This window comes from Protopterus annectens, chromosome 12.part0, assembly GCF_019279795.1.
Source record: "Protopterus annectens isolate FY-2018-M chromosome 12.part0, PAN1.0, whole genome shotgun sequence".
Classification (NCBI taxonomy): domain Eukaryota; kingdom Metazoa; phylum Chordata; order Ceratodontiformes; family Protopteridae; genus Protopterus; species Protopterus annectens.
The window spans coordinates 1,331,815,015-1,331,839,908 of NC_056746.1; positions in this window are offsets into that span (position 1 = coordinate 1,331,815,015).

Below are 24,894 nucleotides of genomic sequence, written 5' to 3' on the forward strand. Positions count from 1 at the left end.
TGAGTAGGTGGTACACAACTGAGTAGAGCTGGAGTTTCTTTAGTCGAACTGCATAGGGAATCTGTTTGAGTCCCTTGATCCTCTTGGTGAGGTACTTTTGGGGTCTTTCCAGTTGCTGCAGGTGTTGGGTAAGGTACATCCCAAATGGGGCATTGTATTCAATTATGGGCCTGATAAGTGATGAGTAGATGGGAACAATGACCTCTCTTGTTCTAGATGTGAACCCTTTTGTGATAAGGTGGGCTATATAGAAGATCTTTCTAACCACTTTGGCAATGTGATTGTCAAAGGAGAGATTGCTGTCTACTTGGGTCCCCAAGTCCCTAATTACTTCTTCCGTACTTAATGGATTACCACCTATGTGGTAATTTGTGGGCACTTTGTTTTTCCTAAAGGGGATGACTATGCACTTTTTGGCATTTAGCTTTAGGCCATGGCTCTGGCACCAGTTATCCGTCTCTGTGAGACCCTTTTGGAAGATACTTGTGTCAGCCAGAGAGTCGATTATGGCACCCAGTTTGCAGTCATCTGTGAACTTGGTCAGCCGTAGTCCACCTATGTTAGCCTGTACCTTGGAGAAATATATACCAAACAAGAGAGGTCCTAGGACTGAGCCTTGTGGGACACCACTTGTAACTGGTTTAGAGTCTGACATGGCATCTGCTATTCTGACCATGTGTGTTCTATCCCTGAGCCAGTTTGCAAACCATCTTTTGACATAAGGGTTGATATTTAAGCTGGTGAGCTTATTTATGATGCCCAAGTGAGGTATTGTGTCAAAGGCTTTTGCAAGGTCCAGGTAGGCTGTGTGGACTACCTTCCCTTCATCTATGGCTTTGGTAACCATTTCAAAGAAGTTGACCAGGTTCAAGAGTCATGATCTGCCCTTAACAAAGTGGAATTGGATAGGATCCAGTATCTGGAGGTTCCCAATGTCTTTGTTTATGATTTCCATGATGATACTCTCCATAGCTTTGCAGACCAGGCTAGTCAGGCTTATAGGGCAATAGTTTCCGGGGTCTGTTGTGGTACCACCTTTGTGGAGTGGGACCACTGTTGCTGTATGCCATTCCTTGGGTACATATCCTGTAGTAAGGCTGAGATTGAACAGTGACTTTATATGAGGGTTTAGTTCTTCTTGGAGCTCGTGTAAGACGCAGCCCAGGACACCGTCTGGTCCCATTGATGCTGTGTTTTTTGCTTTGGAGAGGACAGCTCTCACCTGTGCATCTGTGATCTCAGGAAGGCTACACTCTGTTGGGATAGACATTTGCTCTTTTGGGGGGGGAAGGGGGGGAGAAGTTTGCACTGAACCTTTCTGCCAGGATGTTGGCAATGTCTGTGGGTTCAGTGTATTTTTTATCATTTTGCACTAACTCAGAGCATATCTAGGAGTTGCCTCTCAGGTTCCTGACATAACTAAAGAAGGCCTTGTGATTATCTTTAGTGTCTTGTGCAATTTTTCTTTCGAAGCTGGCGTTTGATGATTTTATGAGGGATCATAGTTTCTTGCTAGTACTGATCAGAGATGCCTCCCTTTTTTGGGATTTTGCTCTGTCATGTAGTAGCTTTCTCCTTCTGTTGTATAGCTTATTTATGGCCAGGGTCCACCAGACAGGTCTCCTGCCTTTGGAGGAGTGAGTCTTGGTTTTATTTGGGATAGCACGATCCATGCATTCCTGTAGGTGTCTAATAGGCAAACTGAAAATAACATGACATTCTTCTCTGGGCACTATTCCTCCTTCCTATATAGACAACAAGACATTGTGCTGGGGACACTATACCCATTCCTGTTTACACAACATGACATTGTGCTGGGGGCACTCCCCCCTTCTATATACAAAACATGATGCTATGCTGGGGCACAATCTCCCTTTCTGTATACACACCATGCGATTGTGTTGGGGACACTATCCCCCTGTTTATATACACAACAAGACATTGTGTTGGGGACACTGTCCCCTCTTTCTATATACAAAACATGAAGTTGTGCTGGGGACACTAATCCCCCCTTCCTATATCCACATCATGACATTGTGCTGTGCACACTATCCACCCTCTTTCTCTAAAAACAACATGATGTTGTGCTGTGGACACTGCCCCCCCTTTCTATATGCATATTCTAACTTTGTGCTGTGGACATTATCTTCCCCTTTTATATACACAACATGACGTTCTGCTGAGCGCATTATCCCCCTTTTTATATACACAACATGACGTTCTTTTGGAGGCACTATCCCCCCTTTCTACATATGCAGCATGACATTGTGCTGGGGATACTATCCCCCTTTCTATACACACAACTTGACATTTTATGGGGGGACTATCCCCCCTTTCCATATACACAACATGACATTGTGCTTTGGGCACTATCCCCCCTTTCTATATATACAATATTATGTTGTGATGGGGACACTATCCTTCCTTCCTATATACACAATGTGACATTGTGGTAGGGTCCCTGTCCCCCTTTCTATATACACAACATGATGTTGTGCTGGGTACACTATCCCCCATTTCTATATACACAACACAGCATTGTGCTGGGCCAGTGTCTTCCCCCATATACACAGTACAATGTTGTGCCAGGGCACTGACCCCCCCACCTATATACACAACATGACATTGTGCTAAAGGCAGTATCCCCCTTTCTATATAAACAACATGACGTTCTGCTGGGGGCACTATCTCCCCCTTTTTATATACACAACATGAAGTTCTACTGGGGACACTATCTCCCCCTTTTTGTATGCACAACATGGTATTCTGCTGGGGGCATTATCCCCCCTTTCTACATACGCACCATGTTATTGTGCTGGGGACACTATCCCCCCTTTCTGTACACACAACATGACATTTTATTGGGAGCACTATCTCCCCTTTCCATATGCACAGCATGACATTGTACTTTGGAAACTATCCCCCCTTCCTATATACACAACATGACATTGTGCTAGGGACCCTGCCTCCCTTTCTATATGCACAACATGATGTTGTGCCAGATACACTATCCCCCCTTTCCATATACACAACATGACATTGTGTTGGGGACACTATCCACCCTTTCTATATACACAACATCACGTTGTGATGGGGACACTATCCCCCTTCCTATATACACAACATGACATTGTGCTAGGGACGCTGCCTCCCTTTCTATATACACAACATGATGTTGTGCTGGGTACACTATCCCCCCTTTCTATATATACAACGCAATGTTGTGCTGGGGTAATGTCTCCGCCCCATATACACAGCACAACGTTGTGCCAGGGCACTGACCCCCACCTATATACGCAACATGAGATTGTGCTAAAGGCAGTATCCCACCTTTCTATATAAACAACATGATGTGCTGGGGGCCCAGTTCCAGCTTTCTATAATCACAACATGATATTGTGCTGGGGACACTATTACCCCTCTCTATATAATCAACATGAAGTTGTGCTAGGGGCACTATTCACTCCTTAATATACACACAACATGACATTATGCTGGGGCATAATCCCACATTACTAATGGGGCAATATTCCCCCTTACTATATACAAAACATGATGTTGTGCTGGAGGCACTGCCCCCCTTTCTTTATACACAACATGACATTGTGTTGGGGACACTATCCCCCCTTTTTAATTTCTCCAAATCTTTTGAGTTTCTAATACCAAATTCTAATTCAAAGTACGATTAAAATTCATGAAGTTAATATTGTTTCAGTCTTTGATGTCAGCCAAAAGTGCTCTTCGCACCACCCATAATGTGCCCAGTAACGACTCCTCCTGCAGTTCATATGGAGTTACATGTACGGGTAACATAGTAACGACTCCTCCTGCAGTTCATATGGAGTTACATGCATTGGTAGCATATCTAAATATGATTGTAGACTCTTTTTTATAAGACCTGTTGCTCCTACTACTATTGGAACTATCTGGGTATCTTTCTTCCACACTGCTCTTGTTTATGCTTGCAAATCCTGATATTTTATAACTTTGTGTCTCTCTGTACACAGGACACTGTAGTCACAGGGTGTGGCCATTTCAATGATCAATGCTATTTTTGTCTTCTTTTTTTGGACCACTATATCCAGTTTTCTAGCATTTGTCTTTTGAACTGCTGGTAATGGATGATCCCATATGATGTAGACCATCATTTTCTATGATGCTTTGTGGCTTATGTTTCCAGTGTTTTTCAGCCACTTCAATACGATAGTGTTTGCACAATCCCCAGTGCAACAGTCTTGCCACATTATTATGCCTTTCAGTATACAGTCCTTCTGCCATTGGTATGTCACACCTAGCCAAGATGTGCGCAACTGTTTCCAATTAGGTTTTACAAAGCCAATATTTGTCGGTTTCTCCCACATGTTCAATGGGCTTTGTAAACTAGTGTGCATGCAGTCCACTTTCTTGGGCTGCCAATATTAACCTTTCATCTCTTGGTTTGAATTCAGCTCTCCTTAACCATTCCTGCATTCATTCCTGATCAACATGAAGTTCTTCCAGGAGTTTTCTATACTTGCAAATATATTTATGCATTTTCCACATTTCTTGCCTTCTGATGTGGTCCTACACCTTATATTCTTTCTTTTGTTTTTTGCACATTCATTTGCTGCCTCATTTTTATCTATTTCTGGTTTAATTTGCATTCCTGCTTGATGCTGATATGCTTCTGCTAGATTAAGCAGAGAAGTCATCTTAGATTTCTTCTCCTCATATTTCAAAACTTTCACTACATTTGGGTCTTGTGAGGTCAGCAGATGTGTGGAGTCCTGCTATTGCAGATCTATACATGTAATCAATTTTAAGAAGGCCCATCCCTCCTTCAGAATGGGGAATATATAATCTTGGCATGCACTGATTTTTATAGATCATTTGGTGAGCATAAAGCATCCTTCTTGTTTTAATATCTAATATATCCAACACATTTTGGGGCCAGTCAATCACTCCAAAACTATAAGTTAGGACAGGAAGAACAAATTGGTTTATAACATGGATTTTGTTCCTAGATGTCAATGCTGTTTCCAGGATTAATTTAAGTCTTCTAAAGTATTCCTTACTAAGTTTTATTCACATTTGTTCATGTTTTATTGCTGATCCTTTATCAGTTCCCAAGTATTTATACACGTCCTCTTGCTCAAGTTCTTTTATTTCACATTCTTGCCCCAAACTGATGTTTTCCTGGTGCTGCAGTTGTCCTGCTTTAAAGGTTGCTTTTGCACATTTATCAATGCCAAATGACATTCTAATATAATCTGAAAAAGTTTTGGCAACCTGCAGCTGTGCTTTCATTTCCTCATCTGATGAGCTACACAGTTTTAAATCATTGACAAAGAGAAGATGAGAAGTCGTTACACTTTTTTGTTTTCTAGGAGCCAAATTATAGCCATGGCCTAAGCTGTTGAGTAAACAGCTTAATGGATTAAGGGCAAGGCAGAATAGTAACAGCGACAGAGAGTCACCCTAAAATATCCACCTTTGAAGTTTTATCCCTGGGATAATAATTTGTCCTTTATCATGGCTTAACTGCAAAGTGGTCTGCCACTGTTTCATGGTCATTGTAATATAGTCAATCAGTGTAGGGTGTATCTTATACATTTTTAAGCACTCTTTTATCCATGAATGTGGGATACTACCAAATGATTTTTTGTAGTCAACCCATGCCATACTTAGATTCTTTCCCTTCTTACAGTTCTCCACTATGACTTTATTTAACAACATGACTTTCTTTTATTGCCCTTTTATTCTACTGCCATAATTGAGTTTTCTTCTAAATGACTATAAACTCTGTCGGCATCAATCCATGTATAGTTTAGATGTCATCGGAAGGCAAGTTATTGGTCTATAATTTCAGGGTAGCTTGCAGGTTCACTCTTAAGTAGGAGCATTGTTTTACCTGTTGTTAGCCAGGTTGGTGTCTGCTCGGGATGCGCATATACATAGCTCTTACTCATGGCTAAGTCTCGTGCAAAGATATTAATACTTTTAACCAAAAGTTAGGTACTGCATCTGGGCCAGGGGTTTTCCAATTAGAGGCTTTTCTTAACTTTGTTTCAATCTCACTAGCTGTTACTTCATCCCATTTCATATCCTGTACCTTTAAACTTCTTATTCTTTCTTTTACTTCTTCTATCCATTTAGCATGTTTGTTGTGTTCCACAGGATCTTCTTAGATACTTCTCCAAAATGTATCTATTTCATCTTTTTTTGTGGTTTTTCAATTCCTTTTACCTTGTTTCCCAGTTCTCTATAAAACTTTTTTTGGGTCATCAATAAATTGCTTATGTTGTACTTTTCCTTTATATTTATCTGTGTATCTTCTAAGTTTTTCCACATGTGCTGAAATTTTTAGTTTATTTGCAATAGTGCATGATAGATCCTTGTCTGTTTCAATATTGTGCATTGCTTTTATCACATCTATCTTTCTTAGTATTTTTGTTGATCTGTTCCCTCTTCTATAGTCTTCTAACAGTGACAGTTTTTGTCTTGATTGCTTTATAGTTTTCTCTATTCGATATTTCCATGATGGTATTCGATTTCTCCCCTTCCTTTCCCTCACTACCCTGTGTTCTTGTGGTAGGACTTTATTAGTTATTAATTTAGCAGCACAGCAATATATTCTGTTTACTTCTGTTATATCACATGTATCTCTATGGACAGTCCTAATTACTGCATTCATTGGTTTTATCAGACTTCTAACTTTTTGGGTTTTATTGATCTTCTGCAGTCTATTTCTTTTACTGATCTTAATATAGCTGTATATGTCCATTAAATCAAGCAACTCTTCTCTTAGCTCATTTTCTTCCAGACTGGGGGCACATCCTTTGTTTTCCATTTCCTGTGGGCATTCTGTAGAAAGTTCTATAGCCTTTTCCTGTAGCACCTACTCCCCAATTTCATCTTGTGTCATCCGTTTCTCTGTCGTATGGGAACTCACTGGCCTATCACTCCTCAACATTGACTGCATCAGAGTTTCCACAGTTTCCTGTTCCTTCCTTTGCTGTCCAGCTTCAAGTGAACATTTATACTGGTTTCTTGTGGAAGGCTCCAAAATATCTTGATATGGAACCTGACCAATTGCTTCCTGTTCCACTGGTTTCTCCTTAATTTGGATATTGCTCCATCCTGTTGTGGTGCTTTCTGCATTAGATTTCCTACACTAAATCTTTCACTTTGCAAGTTCTCCATAACCTCAATTTCTGTTCCGTTAACTTCTTTATTATTAATCTCTTTTTCTACTTTTCCTCTTAGTCTTCTTATTGTTTGTATTGTAAAGTTTTCCATGTCTGGATTCCTTTGCCTGTATTTCTCTTCAAATATCTTTGGTGCTGCTCTTTTTGTATTGGTTAGTTTTGCTTTCTCCTTTGCATAAATATTATACCATATTAAATCTCTTTTCCTTTCCCATGTCCATATTTCTTCTTCACATCTCCTGATCTTCTTGCTTTTCCTTATTCTGGGGACTCACTCCATCCCGCTGTGATGTAGTCTGTGTTAGACCTTCTACATTAAATCCTTCACTTCGCAGGCACTCCATAACTTCAACTTCTATTTCTTTAACTTCTGCTTTACTAATCTTTTCTATATTTTTATTGTGAAATTTTCCATATCTGGATGTCTTTGCCTGTATTTCTCTTCAAATATGTTTGAGACTGCCTTTTCTATATTAATTAATTTGGCTTTCTCCTTTGTATAAATATTGCACCATATCAACTCTCTCCTTCTTTCCCATATCCATATTTCTTTTTTTATATTTTTCAAATATCTCTAGGTTTTGTTGTTTATGTTTTCTCACTTCCTCAGATGCTTCTTTTTCCAAACAGATCAAAGTTTCTTGATCTTTATACTGTTTTTCAAAATCTGTTGTATTAATGACTGCAAACTTTTATTTGAAGCTTTTGACAGTTTTTCCAGTGGAAGTATTTTTTCTTTCCTCTAATTTATCTCTTAATCTCTTTGCATATCCTCTCTCTGGAAATCCTGGACTTTTTGCATAATAGTAACAATACATAATTTCTTTCTTATCCTCAATAGTCCACTCTATCATCTTTATGGCTCTTCTTTGGCCTATCATAGGTTCATAGGTTCATAGGTTTATACTAGGCTATCTGCCCTAAGGCATTTATAAGCCTAGCCCAACGTTTTGTGGCTTACGCCACCCCTTATGTTAAAAAATACTATGCCCATTAGTTTGTTGTGCCTCTGTCCAGCAGTGACACAGAGATGATTCCCGGGGTAAACCTATGATCTCCCATCCACCGGTCAAGATTTCTCTTGAACAGAGCCAGTGAGGTGCTCTGCCTCACATGGACTGGGATTTTATTCCACAGCATAGTGAGTCTCTGGGTGACAAATCTATCCCTCCAGCATGTCCTATTTATATCCGTGCTAAGGTTTAAGTTGCTTGCTCTAGTGGATCTGATAGATTTGGATTTTTTGAGGTGGAGCATGTCCATTAATTCTGAGTTGGACATGGCCTTGTATGTCAGGCACAGGTCACCTCTGAGCAGGCGGTATGCGACTGAATAGAGCTGGAGGTTCTTCAGTCTGGCAGCATATGACAGATTTTGGAGTCCCTTTATCCTTTTGGTGAGGAACTTTTGGGGTCTCTCCAATTGCTGCAGGTGTCGGGTGAGATACATCCCGAATGGGGCATTGTACTCGATCATTGGTCTGATAAGTGAAGAGTACAGGGGAACAATGACCTCACTTGATCTGGATGTGAATCCCTTCATGATCAGGTGGGCAATGTAGAAGGTCTTTCTAACCACTTTAGCAATGTGAGTGTCAAAAGAAAGGCCACTGTCAACCTGGGTCCCCAGGTCCCTGATAACCTCTTCTGTGCTTAATGGATTGCCACCTATATGGTAGCTTGGGGTTACCTTGTTTTTCCAAGGGTATGACTATACATTTTTGGCATTTAACTTCAGGCCATGGCTCTGGCACCAGTTATCAGTTTCTGTGAGACCCCTCTGAAGGATATCTGTGTCCGATGTACTTTCCACTATGGCACCCAGTTTGCAGTCATCTGCAAACTTTGTCAGCCATAGTCCTCCTATGTTTGCCTGTACTTCTGAGAAGTAGATGCCGAACAACAGGGGGCCAAGGACTGAGCCCTGTGGGACCCCACTTGTGACCGGCTTGGAGTCTGACATGACGCCAGCAACTCTAACCCTGTGGGTTCTGTCCTTTAGCCAGTTTGCAACCCATCTTGTGACATATGGGTTTACATTTAAGCTGGTAAGTTTCTCTATAATACCCGAGTGGGGTATTGTGTCAAAAGCTTTTGCAAGGTCAAGGTAGGCTGTATGGACTGCCTTTCCCTCATCAATGGCCTTGGTGACCGTTTCGAAGAAGTCAACCAAGTTCAAAAGGCATGATCTGTCCTTGACAAAGCCAAACTGGGTCGGGTCCAATGTCTGCAAGTCCCCTATGTCTTTGTTTATGAGCTCCATTATGATCCTCTCCACAGCTTTGCAGACCAGGCTTGTTAAGCTTATGGGGTGGTAATTTCCAGGGTCCGTAGAGGTACCGTCTTTGTGAAGTGGGACCACAGTTGCCGTACGCCACTCCTTGGGCACGTATCCTGTGGTAAGGCTAAGATTAAACAGCTGCCTTATATGCGGGTTTAGTTCCTCATTGAGTTCATGTAGCACACAGCCGGGGACACCATCCTGTCCCATTGGGATTTTTGTGGACTGCTACTTCCTTCTACAACAGGGGGTCCATCCTCCCCCTCAGTCTGGCCTGGCCCCATTGTAGGAATCTTACCATATTTTGAGGATCTACACTGTCATTTTTTCCAGTCCTGGCACCAGTGCACTACCAGGATTGAGCACTTTTTTATCCTGGGTCTTGTGCACCCAGCTATCTTTTTTTTGTTTTTGATTTACTTCTGTCCATAATATATGCTGTATAAATACAGTCTATATATATCAGTGTCACCTTGGTGAGATTTTGTGAAAAACAGGGTCCACCTCATGAAGGTACTCACCAAGACTCAAGGATGAATTCAGTTTCAGCACTACTACTCTCCTTTGCTTGCTGACTTTTCATCTCTCCATTAGGACCCCTCCCTATATATATATATATATATATATATATATATATATATATATATATATATATACATACATATACAACACGATGTGCTACATATAGTATCTCCCCTTCCTATATAAACAACATGACGTTGTGCTGTGGACACTATCCCCCCTTTCTATATACACAACATGACATGGTGCTGGGGGGGGGGCACTGTCACTCCAAGCCTTTATATGTATAGAGACCTACAAGGATGGACTAGCCAGCAGAAATGCTGACAGGATTTAACAAGTAAATTAAAACTACCCCATACTCAGACTGATAATATGACCTATGAATGGTATGGAAAGCAATGGTTGCTATGTTATTCAACCTGGGATAAAATGCTTATTATACCATGATCCCCCAAAACGCACTGCAGCTGATTGGGCCGTGCCGTTCGAAGTAAATCGAGTTGAAAAGGTCCGTCAGGTCCGTCGCCCTTTCCTTATAAAGTATAACTCTTAACATTACACATTGTAAATGGTTAAAGGTGGGTAATTAAGTTTTAAACAATTAAGATCTCACCCGCTGCATTTTCTTTAGTTAAAACTTTAAGCTGTTAAACCCATTAAAACCCATTTAACATAAAAAGCAACGGAGAAGCAAGAGGAGAAAGTTCGATTTTTACATGATTTAAATGATAGAGTTAGCTTTAAAATAAGCAACGGAGATGTTCGTTGCTTATTTGTCTGTGTCTCGCCATGTTAAACTCATTTAACATAGCGCAGATTATCTTAAAACAATAACATGCTTGGTGACATCAGCTTTTTTTTTCGCGGTACATTTTCCGCTACCTTTGCTCAGACATTGATAGAACGCAGGCGATTTGGCAAGAACAGGCAGAAGGGCAGTAAACAGGTATTATAATAGTACTAATTAAGTCATACTATGCTTTTTTCATGGTATTTATCTATCAGCCAATGTATTGTCTTTTTTCTACTAAAATATGACGTTGTTTAAATATTCTCTGCGTAAACTTTCTGTCATACTGAACTAAAGACAACAGTTTTACAGCACGAGTGAGATACTAAGCAAGTGAAATCTAGTCTCTTGGAATGTTTTCAAAACAGTGGTAGATATGCTACAAATTGACTTCTTTTTTAATATTTATCATTTTATACTTCTATTCATTATTTTGATTTTTTTTGTTATGGACAAGTATTTGCATAATCAGTGCAGATTTAGTGGAAGCATCGAGGATATCACAGACATGGAAAAGACTGCATTCGGAGAGTAATGTCAAAACATGCAAAGGAGAATTAGAAAAGTAGTTAATACTATCCAGTCTGCCTACATGTCCCACTTCTAGAGAGGCAGTATTGATTTGTCCAAATGTTTCCTACTGCTGAAAAAACACATGTCAAAAATTAAATAAATAAAATTTAAAAAAAATCCGGATTTTCTTAAGATTAAAATACTTTCTAACCTTCCTCCAAATATTTCAGGAAGTTATAGTAATATACATAAAGTACCTTAATTTAGATAAAACTATAAAAACAGCAGTGAGTCTTTATATTGATAACATTGTAAAAATATGTGCTTTCCACTGGTTGCAAAATCTCATGTTTCTATGTCCCATTTTAGACAGCTGAAAAGAGTCAGTCCAACTCTTACACTATGAGCATAAACATAAATCATGTCTAAATAATCTTATGTACTGTTAAACCTTTGCAAAAGTACTATAAATGCTATAAGGGTTTCAACATTTCACACATTGCTATAATCTTATGCTGTAATCATGAAACAGCAGGTTATTCAGTAAACAAACAAACCACAATCAAAGCCAAAGATGATTACTGATCTCTTTCCTGGTTTATTATTTTTATAATGTAAATGTTATTGTTTATTCATTTATAAAGAGTCAGGGAACTGTTGTATTATGCAAAAAAAGTAGCTGACAAAGCATAGACCATGTTAAAACAGTAACAGTTTGGGGTATTCTGGGGTTTATGCATAGCTGATTTTGGAGTGTGGTCATCTGAACTTTACTGCCGTAACCTGCCACACCCAGTAGGTAAATCCCAGAATAAACAGCTAAAATTATACAATCAGCAGTGTAATAATAAAGCAATAACCGATGACGTGGTGTGGTATATTGAAGATTTACCCGTGGTTGGTGTGGTTTAATCACTAAGGTGAAAGCCGAGTGATTAAACAAAGGCAACTGTGGGTAAATCTTCAATATACCATCACCACGGAGTCGGTTATTGCTATTATATAATTACATTATTTAAGAAAAAAAAACTTACTTTTCTTAAATAATGTCTTTGTATAACGGCGGATTACTGTTCTTCCACCGGTGGTGGTATACTGCTTCTTCATTTTGATGTACTGTACATGCGTATAGGACTTGCGTTCCCACAAATACCCAGTACATCAATGCTTTGAAACGGAAGCAATGGAGAAAAGAAAGTCTTTGTTGCTCTGTTTTCTCTCTTTTTTTTAATTGTGAAAAAAAAAAGTTTTGGGGCACTTTATACCAATGGAAAAAAGTCCGGGTGACCAGACCTTTTTCCGTTGGTATATTGTGGGATTCTGGGCTGGGCCAATCAGCGTGCACGTTTTAGAATAGTAATAGGGAGTCATTGTATAATAAAACATAGAACACTGTGCATACAAAAACAGATTATGGGTTTTCATAAAAATTAAAGTCACAGCTCAATGAATGCCATGGGGGTTTGGTATAACTGTTAAGGTGTTTACCTCACAGACAAGAGGTACAAGGCTTGATTCTCACCAAGAGAAATTGGCTAGGCTTAAAATGGGGGGGTGTATAATGGTTAAGTTGTTTACCTCACAAACAAAAGAAACAGGGTTTGCTTCTCACTAAGAGAAACATAGTAGGCTTAAAATGGCCTACAAAGGCAGCTAGCCTAGTACATATCTATAAATCTATATTAAATGCTACCATCTTAATTACATGGGTTCATTCATGTCATAGTATTAGATATCATAACATTTGGAGAAATTAAAAAAGAAAGGACCCGCCTAAAATTCTGTACAGTACATAAGATATAATACTTTGGTCATGGTAACTAAGAAATGTGTAACTGCATAAAGCAGGAGTCTGGAGACTCAGCATTTTAGTTTCCTTATAGAACGACATTGTTTTGTGGCACTCTAAATCAGACTTCATGTTCTTGGGACACCATTTTAAATGACCACCAACATTATAGCAAAGCACGTGTCAACAGTGTCAAAGATCAGCAAGCAATTTGCTTCAAGTTGCATGGAATTCTTCTAACTGGCAGTTAATAGTATGTTTATGGCAATTTCTGCTGATATAAACTCTATTTGAGTATTTCCACTTGAGTTGTATCAGTGTACTTAAATTTGTACAGCTGTAATCTGTTTAAGACTGCACTGTTTAACATGCACACCTGCAGAAGGACAACAGATGCACCCAGTACCACAGCACGTCAATATCGTATTGATTTCTGGAATAATCTGATGCATGACATGTCATTTGCTTTATTAACTTCTGTTCCCTGTCCCCCATTACCACTTTCCCTTCTCTCCTTTAATCTTTTTTTGTGTGGCCTTTTATCTAGCTGTGCATTATCAATAAAGAAATTCAGCTTAGGCATGTTATTGATCTGAAATGTGAATGATTCTGCAACTAGCGTCAAAGAGCAGCTAACCTAAAATTTATAACAATTACCGTTCCCCACAAAACGCACAGCTGAGCATGCACACAGCTTGTGGACACACATGCATGCACACATTTTAAAATTATAACTATGAGAAAGTTAAAAGAGCTTTGATTTGGTGGCTTCAAGGCATGACAGTAGCCAAGAATAAGTACCCTTGGTGACATGAATTTGTATTTGCATTTCTCTCTCTCTCTCTCTCTCTCTCACTTTCTCTCTCTCTCTCTCTCTCTCTTCACTTTCTCTCTCTCTCTCTCTCCCTCCAGCACATTCTATTTATTGTTATGGTGAGGTTTAGATCCCTAGAGCGTGTGGCTCCAGGGTATGTGGTTTTCATTAGGTGGAGCATGTCCATCATTTCTGGGTTGGACATGGCCTTGTATGTCAGGCAGAGATCACCTCTGAGTAGGCGGTATGCAACCGAGTACAGCTGGAGTTTCTTCAGTCGAGCTGCATAGGGCATCTGTTTGAGGCAAGTGATCCTCTCGGTGAGGTACTTCTGTGGTCTTTCCAGCTGTTCCAAGTGTCTTTTAAGGTACATCCCAAATGGGGCATTGCACTCTATGATGGGTCTGATGAGTGATGAGTAGAGGGGCACAATGACCTCTTTTGATCTGGATGCGAACCCTTTTGTGATTAGATGGGCCACATCGAAGGATTTTCTAACCACTTTGGCAATGTGATTATCAAAGAAGAGGTTACTATCTACTTGGGTCCCCAGAGTTAAGAGACTGAAGAGTTTCACTGTGTGTGAGAGCACAAATTAAAGCAGTAAAGAGTATTTCATTATACTGGAGGTATTCAGAACCATCTTCAGTGTCTCAGCACAGTATTTGAGGTAAAGGATTTCATAGTATGGTGCTGTCCATTGCTGCTTAGTTATGTAGCAGGACAAGTCCAGCATCACTATTCTGAGAAAAGAACTGCAAATTTGAGCAGCTATATTACTGATAACAGTTGTGCTAATGAGCAGTAGCAATATGGCCAGAAGACAAGCAGCCACATGACTGTGACTGGAACATTAAGGTGCATGTGCAAGGTTATGTATGCTCATGTGTGCAACAAAGTACCCTATAGCAGCAAAGTGAGCAGTGAGCAGTACACAGAGGGCTAGAACAGCAAAGTAGCAGCTCAGGTAATTGCATAAACGGGAAGGAAAGACGGAGTTAGAAAATGGGTCTAGCAAGCAGAGGGAAACACACAGAAACATCTTAAGGAATGATATGCTAGCAGAAAGAAGGGGAAATAGTTTTTTGCAACACAGGTACCCATCTTGCATGTTTCAAAGAAGGGTACATGGGAGAGGTGACAAGGAGCTTCTGTGAGAGGGACTATACAAGGGCATGACACATAAATATCTATATGGAGAGGTTCACTATGACAGGGGACAAAGCACATGAGCATTACAGTAATTTTTCCTTTCAGGGGTACATTATAGCATATGTGCACAGACACAGACTGCAAGACATGCTAGAAGGGAAACAATGACCCCTGCACATAGGTCAAGGCATGGCTACATGTGCTGAGGGAAGGGAGAGGCACAGGATGTGCACAGGACTACCACCTACAGTGCTAACGAAGGTGAACAGTGCTAACATGCCCACTGCTACTGGTAATATAGAACAGGATAGAAATGGTCTCAGAATGACACCAGACAGGTGTGTGATCACCAACAGGAGGAAGTGGTCAGTGTCAAGACAAGGAAGTCGGCCAAGGAAAGTCATGCGCTTACACAGGCACACAAATACACACACACACACACACACACACACACACACACACACACACACACACACACACACACACACACACACACACACATACACAGACACACATGCACATGCACACACACACACACAAACACATACATATGTATGCACACACACATACACATATACACACAGACACATACACACACAAACACCCATGCACTTGACAGCATGCATAACCCATACATGTATCTTGCCATGGGCCCAAGAGAGCTGCAATAGCTGTAAAAAATCATCACCTGAGGGATGGAGTTGTTGCTGTGGGTCTTACACACACTTGGCATGTGTATTATTTATTTATTTATTTATTTCCAGTTTGATAACCGGGGAAGTCCACTGGGCCCGAAAGCCTGTTTTCAGTGGAGGCCCGGGGAGAAAAGCTCCATGATAATACATTACACACAAAAACACAGCAGAACAGATCTAAACTAATACACACAAAAACACACTCTGTTCTAATAGCATAATACTTTAACAATTTCCAAACAAGAATGAGGTGCATTGGGCACTATGCATAAGAAAAATATATATTAGTGCAACTGTGAATGTTAGTAAAGTAGGAAAGGAAAGGAAATTATAGATAGAGTTTGAATGCAAGAGCAGGGATGCATGGGAGAAACGAATAAGAAGCAAAGAAATTAAAGGAGAGGTGTCAGAAGAGGATAGGAAAAGAACAGATAACTAATGTTCAAATTGTGGTTGAGTCCAGGAGACCACCTTGAGAAAAAAGTCAAAAGATTTAAGGTGAGAGTAAGCATAGCACTTGAAGGAAAATAAAGGGTTTATTCAGGGAGGAAGGAGGAGATAATGAAGAAGAGAGGGGAGCTAGGGAGAGAGTCAGAAGAAGGGGAACCAGGGGGGTGGGATGGAACTAGGATATATTGAGATCTAGGTAGGAAGTATACAATTACATTTCCAATTTTGGAAAAGGTGAGAATGAAGAAGAGATTTAAAGTGTTCATAGTTTGTAGTGGCTCTTAGAAGGGAAGGAAGTGAGTTCCATTTTTTTGCTGTAGTGTAGGAAAGTAGGAGTTGGCCAGGGGGTCGTTTGGGTTTGTAAACTGAAATAAGATTTTGGTGGCTAGATCTTAGGGGCCTTGGAGGATTGTATATGGTGAAGGTATTAGATAATGCTGGGCAAGCAGTGGGTTTAAAGATTAGTTTGTGTGCAGTAGTAAGTTGGAGGAAATTGAGTTGATTAGGGAGTTCTAGCCATTGAAGACTATGGAGGCAGATGCAGTGGTGTGTAGAATGAGTGGAGTTAGAAGCGAATTTGGCAATTTTGTAGTAGCAACTTTCAAGTTTTGTGGAGATAGAAGTGGAGAGATTGGATAGAAGAGGAGCACCATTCAGTAGAGAAGGGAGAAGGAAGGTAGTGGCGAGAGTTTGTCTTGAAGATGGAGTAAGAAAGTTTGCATTTCTATAAAGCATACCGAGCTTCTGATGAGTTTTCTTTGTTTAGTTGAATATGATTATTAAATTTCAGGTGTTCATCAATGGTTACTCCGAGTAATTTAGCACTACTAACAACTTCTATTGAGGACTGGGAGAGGCTGGAAATTATGAAGGATGACTTATCAGGAGTCAGAGCTTTTGAGGGGGAGAAGAGAATGATGTGGGATTTATTGGCATTGAGGGAAAGATGATTTTGAAGCATCCAATTTTCTATGGTTGTGAAGGCCAATTGGGTTTTGGCTTGGAGCTCGGGAAGGTTGGGCGCAGAGCAGATAACAGTGGAGTCATCTGTGTATTGTACTATTTGAGCAAGAGGAATAGAAGAGTGGAGATCATTGATAAAGATGTTAAAGAGCAAAGGCCCGAGAATAGAACCCTGAGGGACTCCGGTAGGGGTAGGTAGGAATTTTGAGGTACCAGTATTCCATTTCACAGCTTGGGATCTATCAGAGAGATAACTTCTGAACCAAGAATGTACAAAAGTAAAACTTAGAAGCTTTTCCAGGGCCAGATGGAATGGGAGTCAGTCAGGATATCAACACTGTGGCAGGCCATAACAGGATGTTATTACAGGTGTGTCAAAGGAATTCTGATATAGTACTGCATTCCAAGACCAAGGCACAGGATATCACCTGGGACAAGTTCACCACAGGAAGTGAACCACTGACACAGAGGCAGCTGACATAACTGGAACAGTTTCTCATAACCTTGTCTGGGGCAGTTAAGCAAAGCCTCACATCTGGTGTTAACTTAGATGTGGGAGGAGGGTTGGTGATGACTGCCTGTGTGTCTGCTGGGATCAACCAGGTTTAAGAAACAGGTACATTTCAAAGTTGTACACTGACCTGCATGTAAATAGGAGTTGCTCAGCACAACATATATGCATATCTGTTCTCCAGGTATATCTGGGCTACAACTGCAATACCCTGTACCACAAGAAAGGTAGGCATGTGCCCCTGTGTTATTCACATGACTGGAGCATGTGTGTGCCATGGGTCATACCTCTCAAATGTGCAGATTTTCTAAGAATGTCCAGACTTTTGTCTTATATTTTTGGTCTGTTCTTTATAACATTTGTGGTTTTCTGGTACATCACTGAGGATTGAAGTCACTAAATAATGACACACATTTGAGTTTCAGACTTCATATTCATTAGAAAATGCACACACATACAAATCCTGTTATTCTAGCAAAGTTTTAAGTTAAAAAAACAAACAAACCTAATAAGACAAAACACTGGTCTGCAGAGACTCTGAACATGCTCAAAAAACACGAGAGTAAGCTTGTAGTAACAAAGATAAAGTAAACTCGCAAACCCAAGTAAAGAAGATTAGTGCTTTCATTTTATTAAATATAAAACATCAGATAAAATGCAATGCAAGTTAGTCATTTAAAATCACATGATAGTCGAGCCCCAAAGCACTAGTCACTCATTTTTCATTTAAAATGACAGGACACATTAATAATACACAATATAAAGCTATTCAAAGGCACACATATAGTTATAAGCAAATTTAAATTAAATAAAACACTTTACTACTAATATAGAACATTTTAAATATATTTCATCTTTCAAGTGCTTTTAGCCTCAACAAACAACTAATGAATCTCTGCTCATTTAGTCCTGGCCATACACTGGCATTCAACAATAATTGCCAATGTAGTTTCTGTTTTTCCAAAATAAGAGGCCATGGACATCATGTCTGGAAACATTAACTCTTCCAATAACTACAAATTTAAAACTATGACCTGGACATTCATTCAGATGCTTAGCAAACGCATTATGTTCTTTATTTTTCCTGATATCCTAGGTGTGCTCGTAAACTCGATTCCTTAGTTTATGCTCTGTTTTGCCAATATAAAATGCAGGACTTAACTGGCACAATGCTGCATATACAAAACCAAATGTTTGGCAATTCCATGACCCTTTTATTGTGAAATTAAAATCCTTAGTCTTAAATTGCTGTCATACTAAAATGGAATTACACAAAGAGCAGTGACCACATTTGTTCTTTTTAAACACCCTGTGTGTATTGTTGAATTTTTGGCAAAAACCTTCCACCATGTATTTTTAAGCTCTGATCTTTTGTATAGATTGTGTGTGGTCTTACACCTATTTTATTTGAAATATTTCTGTTATCCGTTAGTATGACCCAGTTCTTATCAAAAATATGTTTAATAATATCACTGTCCACATTAAATTTAGTAATAAAAGAATTCTTATAATTAAGAACGGTCAAGCCAGTGTCCACCATAATATCATTATTACTTGCACTTTTACTCGGTACACCATTACAAATACCAGAATGAGCAAAGTCATGTTCTGACTGCTATGATGTAGAAGACGGGTATAAAAATTCCTTTCCCTCTTATTTATAATTTCATACATTAGCCCATGAACAAAATTAATTGGATATTCTCTAGACAAAAACAGAGCTTTTATACATTCACATTCATCCAAAAAATGTTCAAATGAAGAAACCATACAAGTGGTCCTAACAAACTGTCCTTTTACATCGTTCATTTTTGTATAAGTTGGTGGGAACTAAAAAAATGTAAATATGTATACATATTTCCACCAAAATATCCCTACACACCCTGTAGCACTCAACAATTTCTGTATCATGAAGTCATGATAAGTTAAAATGGTTCTGAAGCCCCTTCATCTAGGCCGAGGTCTGGCAGCAGCAGCAGTACCTAGTATTAAAACCTGTTGCACACAGGGGCGGCTCGTGCTATTGGACTGCAGGACTGCAGCCCCCCAGCTGTAAAAATGAAATAAAAGAAAAATATAAAAGAAAAATCAGTGAAATAAAATAAAAACATAATCGCAAGTCCCGGACACCGCGCATGCACACTCGCAGCATTTCCCGATATCCTGACTGCTAGTGAACCAGTCTGGAGCATGCTCACAGAATCCAGACTATCTCATCAGCAGTCCAGATTAGGAAGACAGCATTCAGCATCACAGATTCCCAGATGTCTATGCAGTTACAACTGCATAGACTGGAAGGGGATCGGACTGCAAGGTCAGCAGGCTGGGTAGCAGTAGCCTGCTCTCGCAGTACTGAAGGAAGGAGTCACGGGTTTTTAGAGAGTACTGCAGGAAGGATTTGAATGGGACGACAAACTCTGCAGGCAGGACATCTTTGAAACGCAGGTATGTGTGTGTGTGCATGTGTGTGTATGTGTGTGTGTGTGTGTGTGTGTGTGTGTGTGTGTGTGTGTGTGTGTGTGTGTATATGTATGTGGTTGCTTACTTGTTGATTAGTTACCGTAAAAAGTGATTTCCTTATTTGTGTAGATTTCTGGTTGTAATGAGGTTGCTTATAGAAATGTGACAGAAGGGATTATGGAAAAATGCGGTACGTTACACATTAGAACAAAAATGCATATGAACAGTGAAAAAACTCTTCTTAGCTGTATGAAACTGAATCAATGTGAAAAGAGCACAAGGGGAAATATGAATGACAAAGTAACGTAACGCTTCAGTTATTTGTTTTGATAAACCACTACCAAACTAGATGCTGATTTTGTAGGAATGGCTAGCAGTATTAAACAATTTAAAGCTAGATACAGGATTACATGATTACACAGATACAATATATATGGATTACTAGTTATGCTGAGCAGCTAAGAAGGCACTGTAGTTCAAGATAAGAGAGCATGCATACAAAATGGTGGAATACTTATATTATTAAAAAGGAAGGTATGAAAAGCATTTCAAAATGCAGTTAACAGAGTACCAATCAGTGGCCAAAATATGCAGGTGCTACTTTTAAATGGTAAAACACTAAGCCTTTATAAATGCTACATCAAAAATGTTACTCAGCTAAACATTATGAATTCTGGGTTACAACAACAAAGCAAAACAAAAAATGTCATAAGATAACAGCAAAACAAACTAGCTTAAATGGTAATTACTGCCTCATGATTGCAAGCAATGTTGCATTGTTATAAAAACAGACATTCCACTGAAACAACAGGTTGTTGAGAAGGCACAATGTCACTCTTGGATATCCATTTTCTTATGTTACAAGGCGTGCTTTATAAATTAATTTGCAACCCAGATTTCTAGAATTTTATTTTATTTACATGTGGTTCTAACTGTGGCTTCAACATATGCATTATGTCACCCATTTCTGATTTAGCATTGTATCCATACTGAACATCCAGTTGTGAAATTTAAATTAATGAGCAGTGGGTGAAAGTCCAGCTATAGCTAAAATTTCATGATTCTGTATTTTGTTAGTTGTGGGCATTAAAATATTCAAGGTCCAAATTTACATTTAGCGATTCCCTCATCAGATGTAAAGATAGTATTGTGGTCCACTTCACTTGAAGGATAGTTTTCATTAGTAGCATGTGTTCCAAATGCCACCAAAAGCCTTGATGATGTTCTCCTTTGCAAGGATTTCAGGGGTACAATGGGTTTTGGAATTCCCAGCAGGGTAGTTAGCTGATTCATCTTCATGGATGCCTAAAAAGGTTGAGTAGGTACTGGTCAGTAGCTGAACATTTTTCTTCAAGAGCTATGGCAGATTTCACTAATCTCTGATTATAGTTTGCTAAAGTCTTAAATGATTTGTCCATCTTAAACTGTAGACACTGCAGGCATGACTTCAGTAGAAACAAGAAAAGTTCCCCAACATAAGAATATTTTCTCAAAGCAACCGTTCCTACTGTAGTGAGTGTGTCTGTGTGTAAAATGCCCCAGATGGCTAGACTCAAACCCTACACTTTGCAAACAGGTAGCAACAGCTTTAATTCCCTACCCTATTTGTGGTTGTATGGATTTTGAATAATGACAGGCATTTGAATTTCAGACGTCATGTTCTTCAGGAAGTGCATGGTAACACAAAACCTTTTATTCTAGCAATGTTCTGTTTATAAAATTAATATTTGAAGTTCGTCACTATTTTGGGGGCTGTATTCCTCCATTATTGCCTTTGTCCAGGTGTTTTGTGCTGATAGGTTGAGAGATATGATGAGAACTGAATTCACTGAATATGTTTAGGGAGCTGTATTCCCCCATTATTGGCTTTGTCTAGGTGTTTTGTGCTAAGAGGTTGAGAGTTATGGTGAGAACTGAATTCACTAAATGATAGCTATTTAAGTTTCAGTCTACCTGTCTTTCAAGAAACAGCTGATTTGGCATAGTGGTGTGTTTCTCTGACTGTAGTGCATAGGGTTCAAGACATTGGTAATGACATGCATAGTGGTAACACAATATTTTATTCTAGCAACTTTCCAAAATTATGCAAGCAATGTATAAAATGTGTCCTTAGCTTTTCAGCTTTTGCCCCCCCCCCCCAATAAATTTTGGCTTTTTCCAGATTTCTTGTGCTTCAAAGTTGAGAGATACAGTTGAGTGTCAAATGGATTTTACAAGGAGCTGAGAGCTTGAAGAGAAGTTTAATGCTGCTTATGTTGAGTTTGCTTGTATTAATAGCACAACAAGTAGTGTACTTGCTTTTTATGCAGAAGGCTGTAGGTTCTACTCCCACAGTATATAGATGCATTGCTGATACTGTACTGTGTTGTACTTTTAAAGGGGATAGATGCTACAGTCCTGACAATGTTCTCTTTGGCAGAGACACCTAGTAACAATGAACCTGTTATCAGTTTGCCATCCATTCCCTATTACAATATTGCTAGCTTATCATTTTGTTTATTGTAACATAAGCAATTTATTCCTCAATGGCAACAGGTACTTGTCGATGAAACAATGAAATATAAAGTTATTTGCTAGCAGCAATCTCTTCATTAGTTACAGATCTCTTTAATTTGGAATCATTTACATTACCTTTACTTCTGCAGAGATTGTGCATATTTACTGACACTGGTGGATTGTAGAAGTTTGAGTAGACTTTTATGATGGAAATGTTCTGAACTGGGCAGTTTTGTCATTATTAGTGCATGCATTTTGTTTTATTGTTTACTGGAAAAAGGTTCAAAACAATAAATTTAAAATGCCCTCTAACATCTGTACTGTATTATACGAGGAATATAATTTAATACAATCAAGAAGGTGTATCAAAGAACACATGTATGTTTCCTGTGCAAGGGGCCTATGATTTGAAAACAGCCCAAAGTTAATCTTTATCTGCCACTGGCCAGATGTATTTTCTTTGAATGTGGGTTTCAATGCTGTTTCAATGAATGTGAGTTTCAAGGGCAGAGAAGTTTTAATGCTAAGTCTGTTTTCATTGTGAGACTGCATTGCTTTGTTTATCAGATTTCTATTAGTGTTTGTGCTGCAAAATGTAAAATAAAACTTTTAAATGAAATCCAAATCATTGTAGAAGTAAAGCAGTATGCACATTACATTGTTTATGGTAAATGGGGTGAAATAGCTAAGTCATGGTACATTGGAGTAGCTGCAGGGGGGAGGCCCCATTCAACCATGATTTTGTGAGGAGGGGAAGGGCAGCAAACTCAGATAGCCCCGGGTGAACTATACCTCTTAACTGTCCAGATTTTTGCAGAATTAATAGATTTTTGCTTCTTATTTTTGGTTCGTTCCTCATAAAATTTGTAGTTTTCTGGCAAATCATTTAGGAATGAAGTCAGTAAATAATGACAGACATTGAGTTTCAGACTTCATACTCTTCAGAAAAATTCATGATAAAGCAAGACCTGTTATTCTGTCAACTGACTATGTTTATACAAGAGCAACTTTTTGTACCGTTCGTATGTTCCCCTAATATATTTGGTCTTGTCCAAATTTCCTGTGTTAAGAGGATGAGAGGTATGCGCAAATAAATCACTTTATAGAATTAGGTATACCCAAACCTCTCAACTGTCCCTGATTTTGGCTCAAAATGTTGCTCTCCCCCAATAATCCCTCTGCAAAATGGCAAATTTGGAAGAAAATGTGGAGGGTTTACAATTAATAAATAATTGTAATGATCAGTTATAGATTACTTTTAATTTCAGAAATGCATGTAGATTCTCTTATTTTGTCAGCTGCTCAAGTTAACAGTAGTAATATTAAAAAGTGTCCCTTCTTTGACAGGTTCCCAGCTGTATTGTGTGGGTATTTTATATTTCTCCATCACATTTTAGGTCCGTTTTTCATAAAATTGTGGTTTTCTGGCAAATTAGTGGCAAATTATTAAAGACTGAAGTTAGAAAATAATGACACACATTTGAGTTTCAGATTTCATATTCTTCAGAAAATAATACTAATGCAAGACCTACTATTCTATTATCTTCCTAAGTTTATAAGAGCAATATTTAAAAATTGTCCTTATTTTTGGGCCTTTGTCCCACTTCTATTTATGGCTTTGTCCAGATTTCTTGCTCTGTGGCTGAGAGATATGACAAATGTATCAGGGCCATCACTGTCAGCCAGAGACATTTAATTGTGGCATACTTGTTGCACCCCACTCCCCCACTTAGTGGCTCTGGATGTGTCCAAGCAAGGCAAGGAGCAGTTATACAGTGTTAAGTGTGCAGAGTACCCCCCCCCCATCTAAGGTAGACAAAAGTACTACAGCGGCTTTTCATCTTTCCTTGATTTTGAAGAATATTCTGGTTTTCTCTCATATTTTTATACTGTTGACTTATGCTTCTTATTCAGAAAATGCACGTCATTACACTACCTGTTGCTCTGTGTTTAAGTAGCAATGCTTTAATAACCATCAGGTATGCTTGTCTGAGATTGTAAGAAGCAAGTAAGCTTTAATAAGCATACTGTTAAAGGATTACCAATGCTGAAACCTTTTTGTTGTTGCCATGCAGAGAATATTTACATAACTAAATAACATATAAGCCTTGGGTATTGAAATGCATATGACAGTATTTGTAATAAAGGACAGGATTGCAGTATTTTCAGAACTTCACTACATTTGTTGGACACTTGCAGTCATCTTTGCAGGCTTTACCAGTAAACTAAACAGAGTGCCAATCTGTCATGTGTGGTCCATAACCTGTGC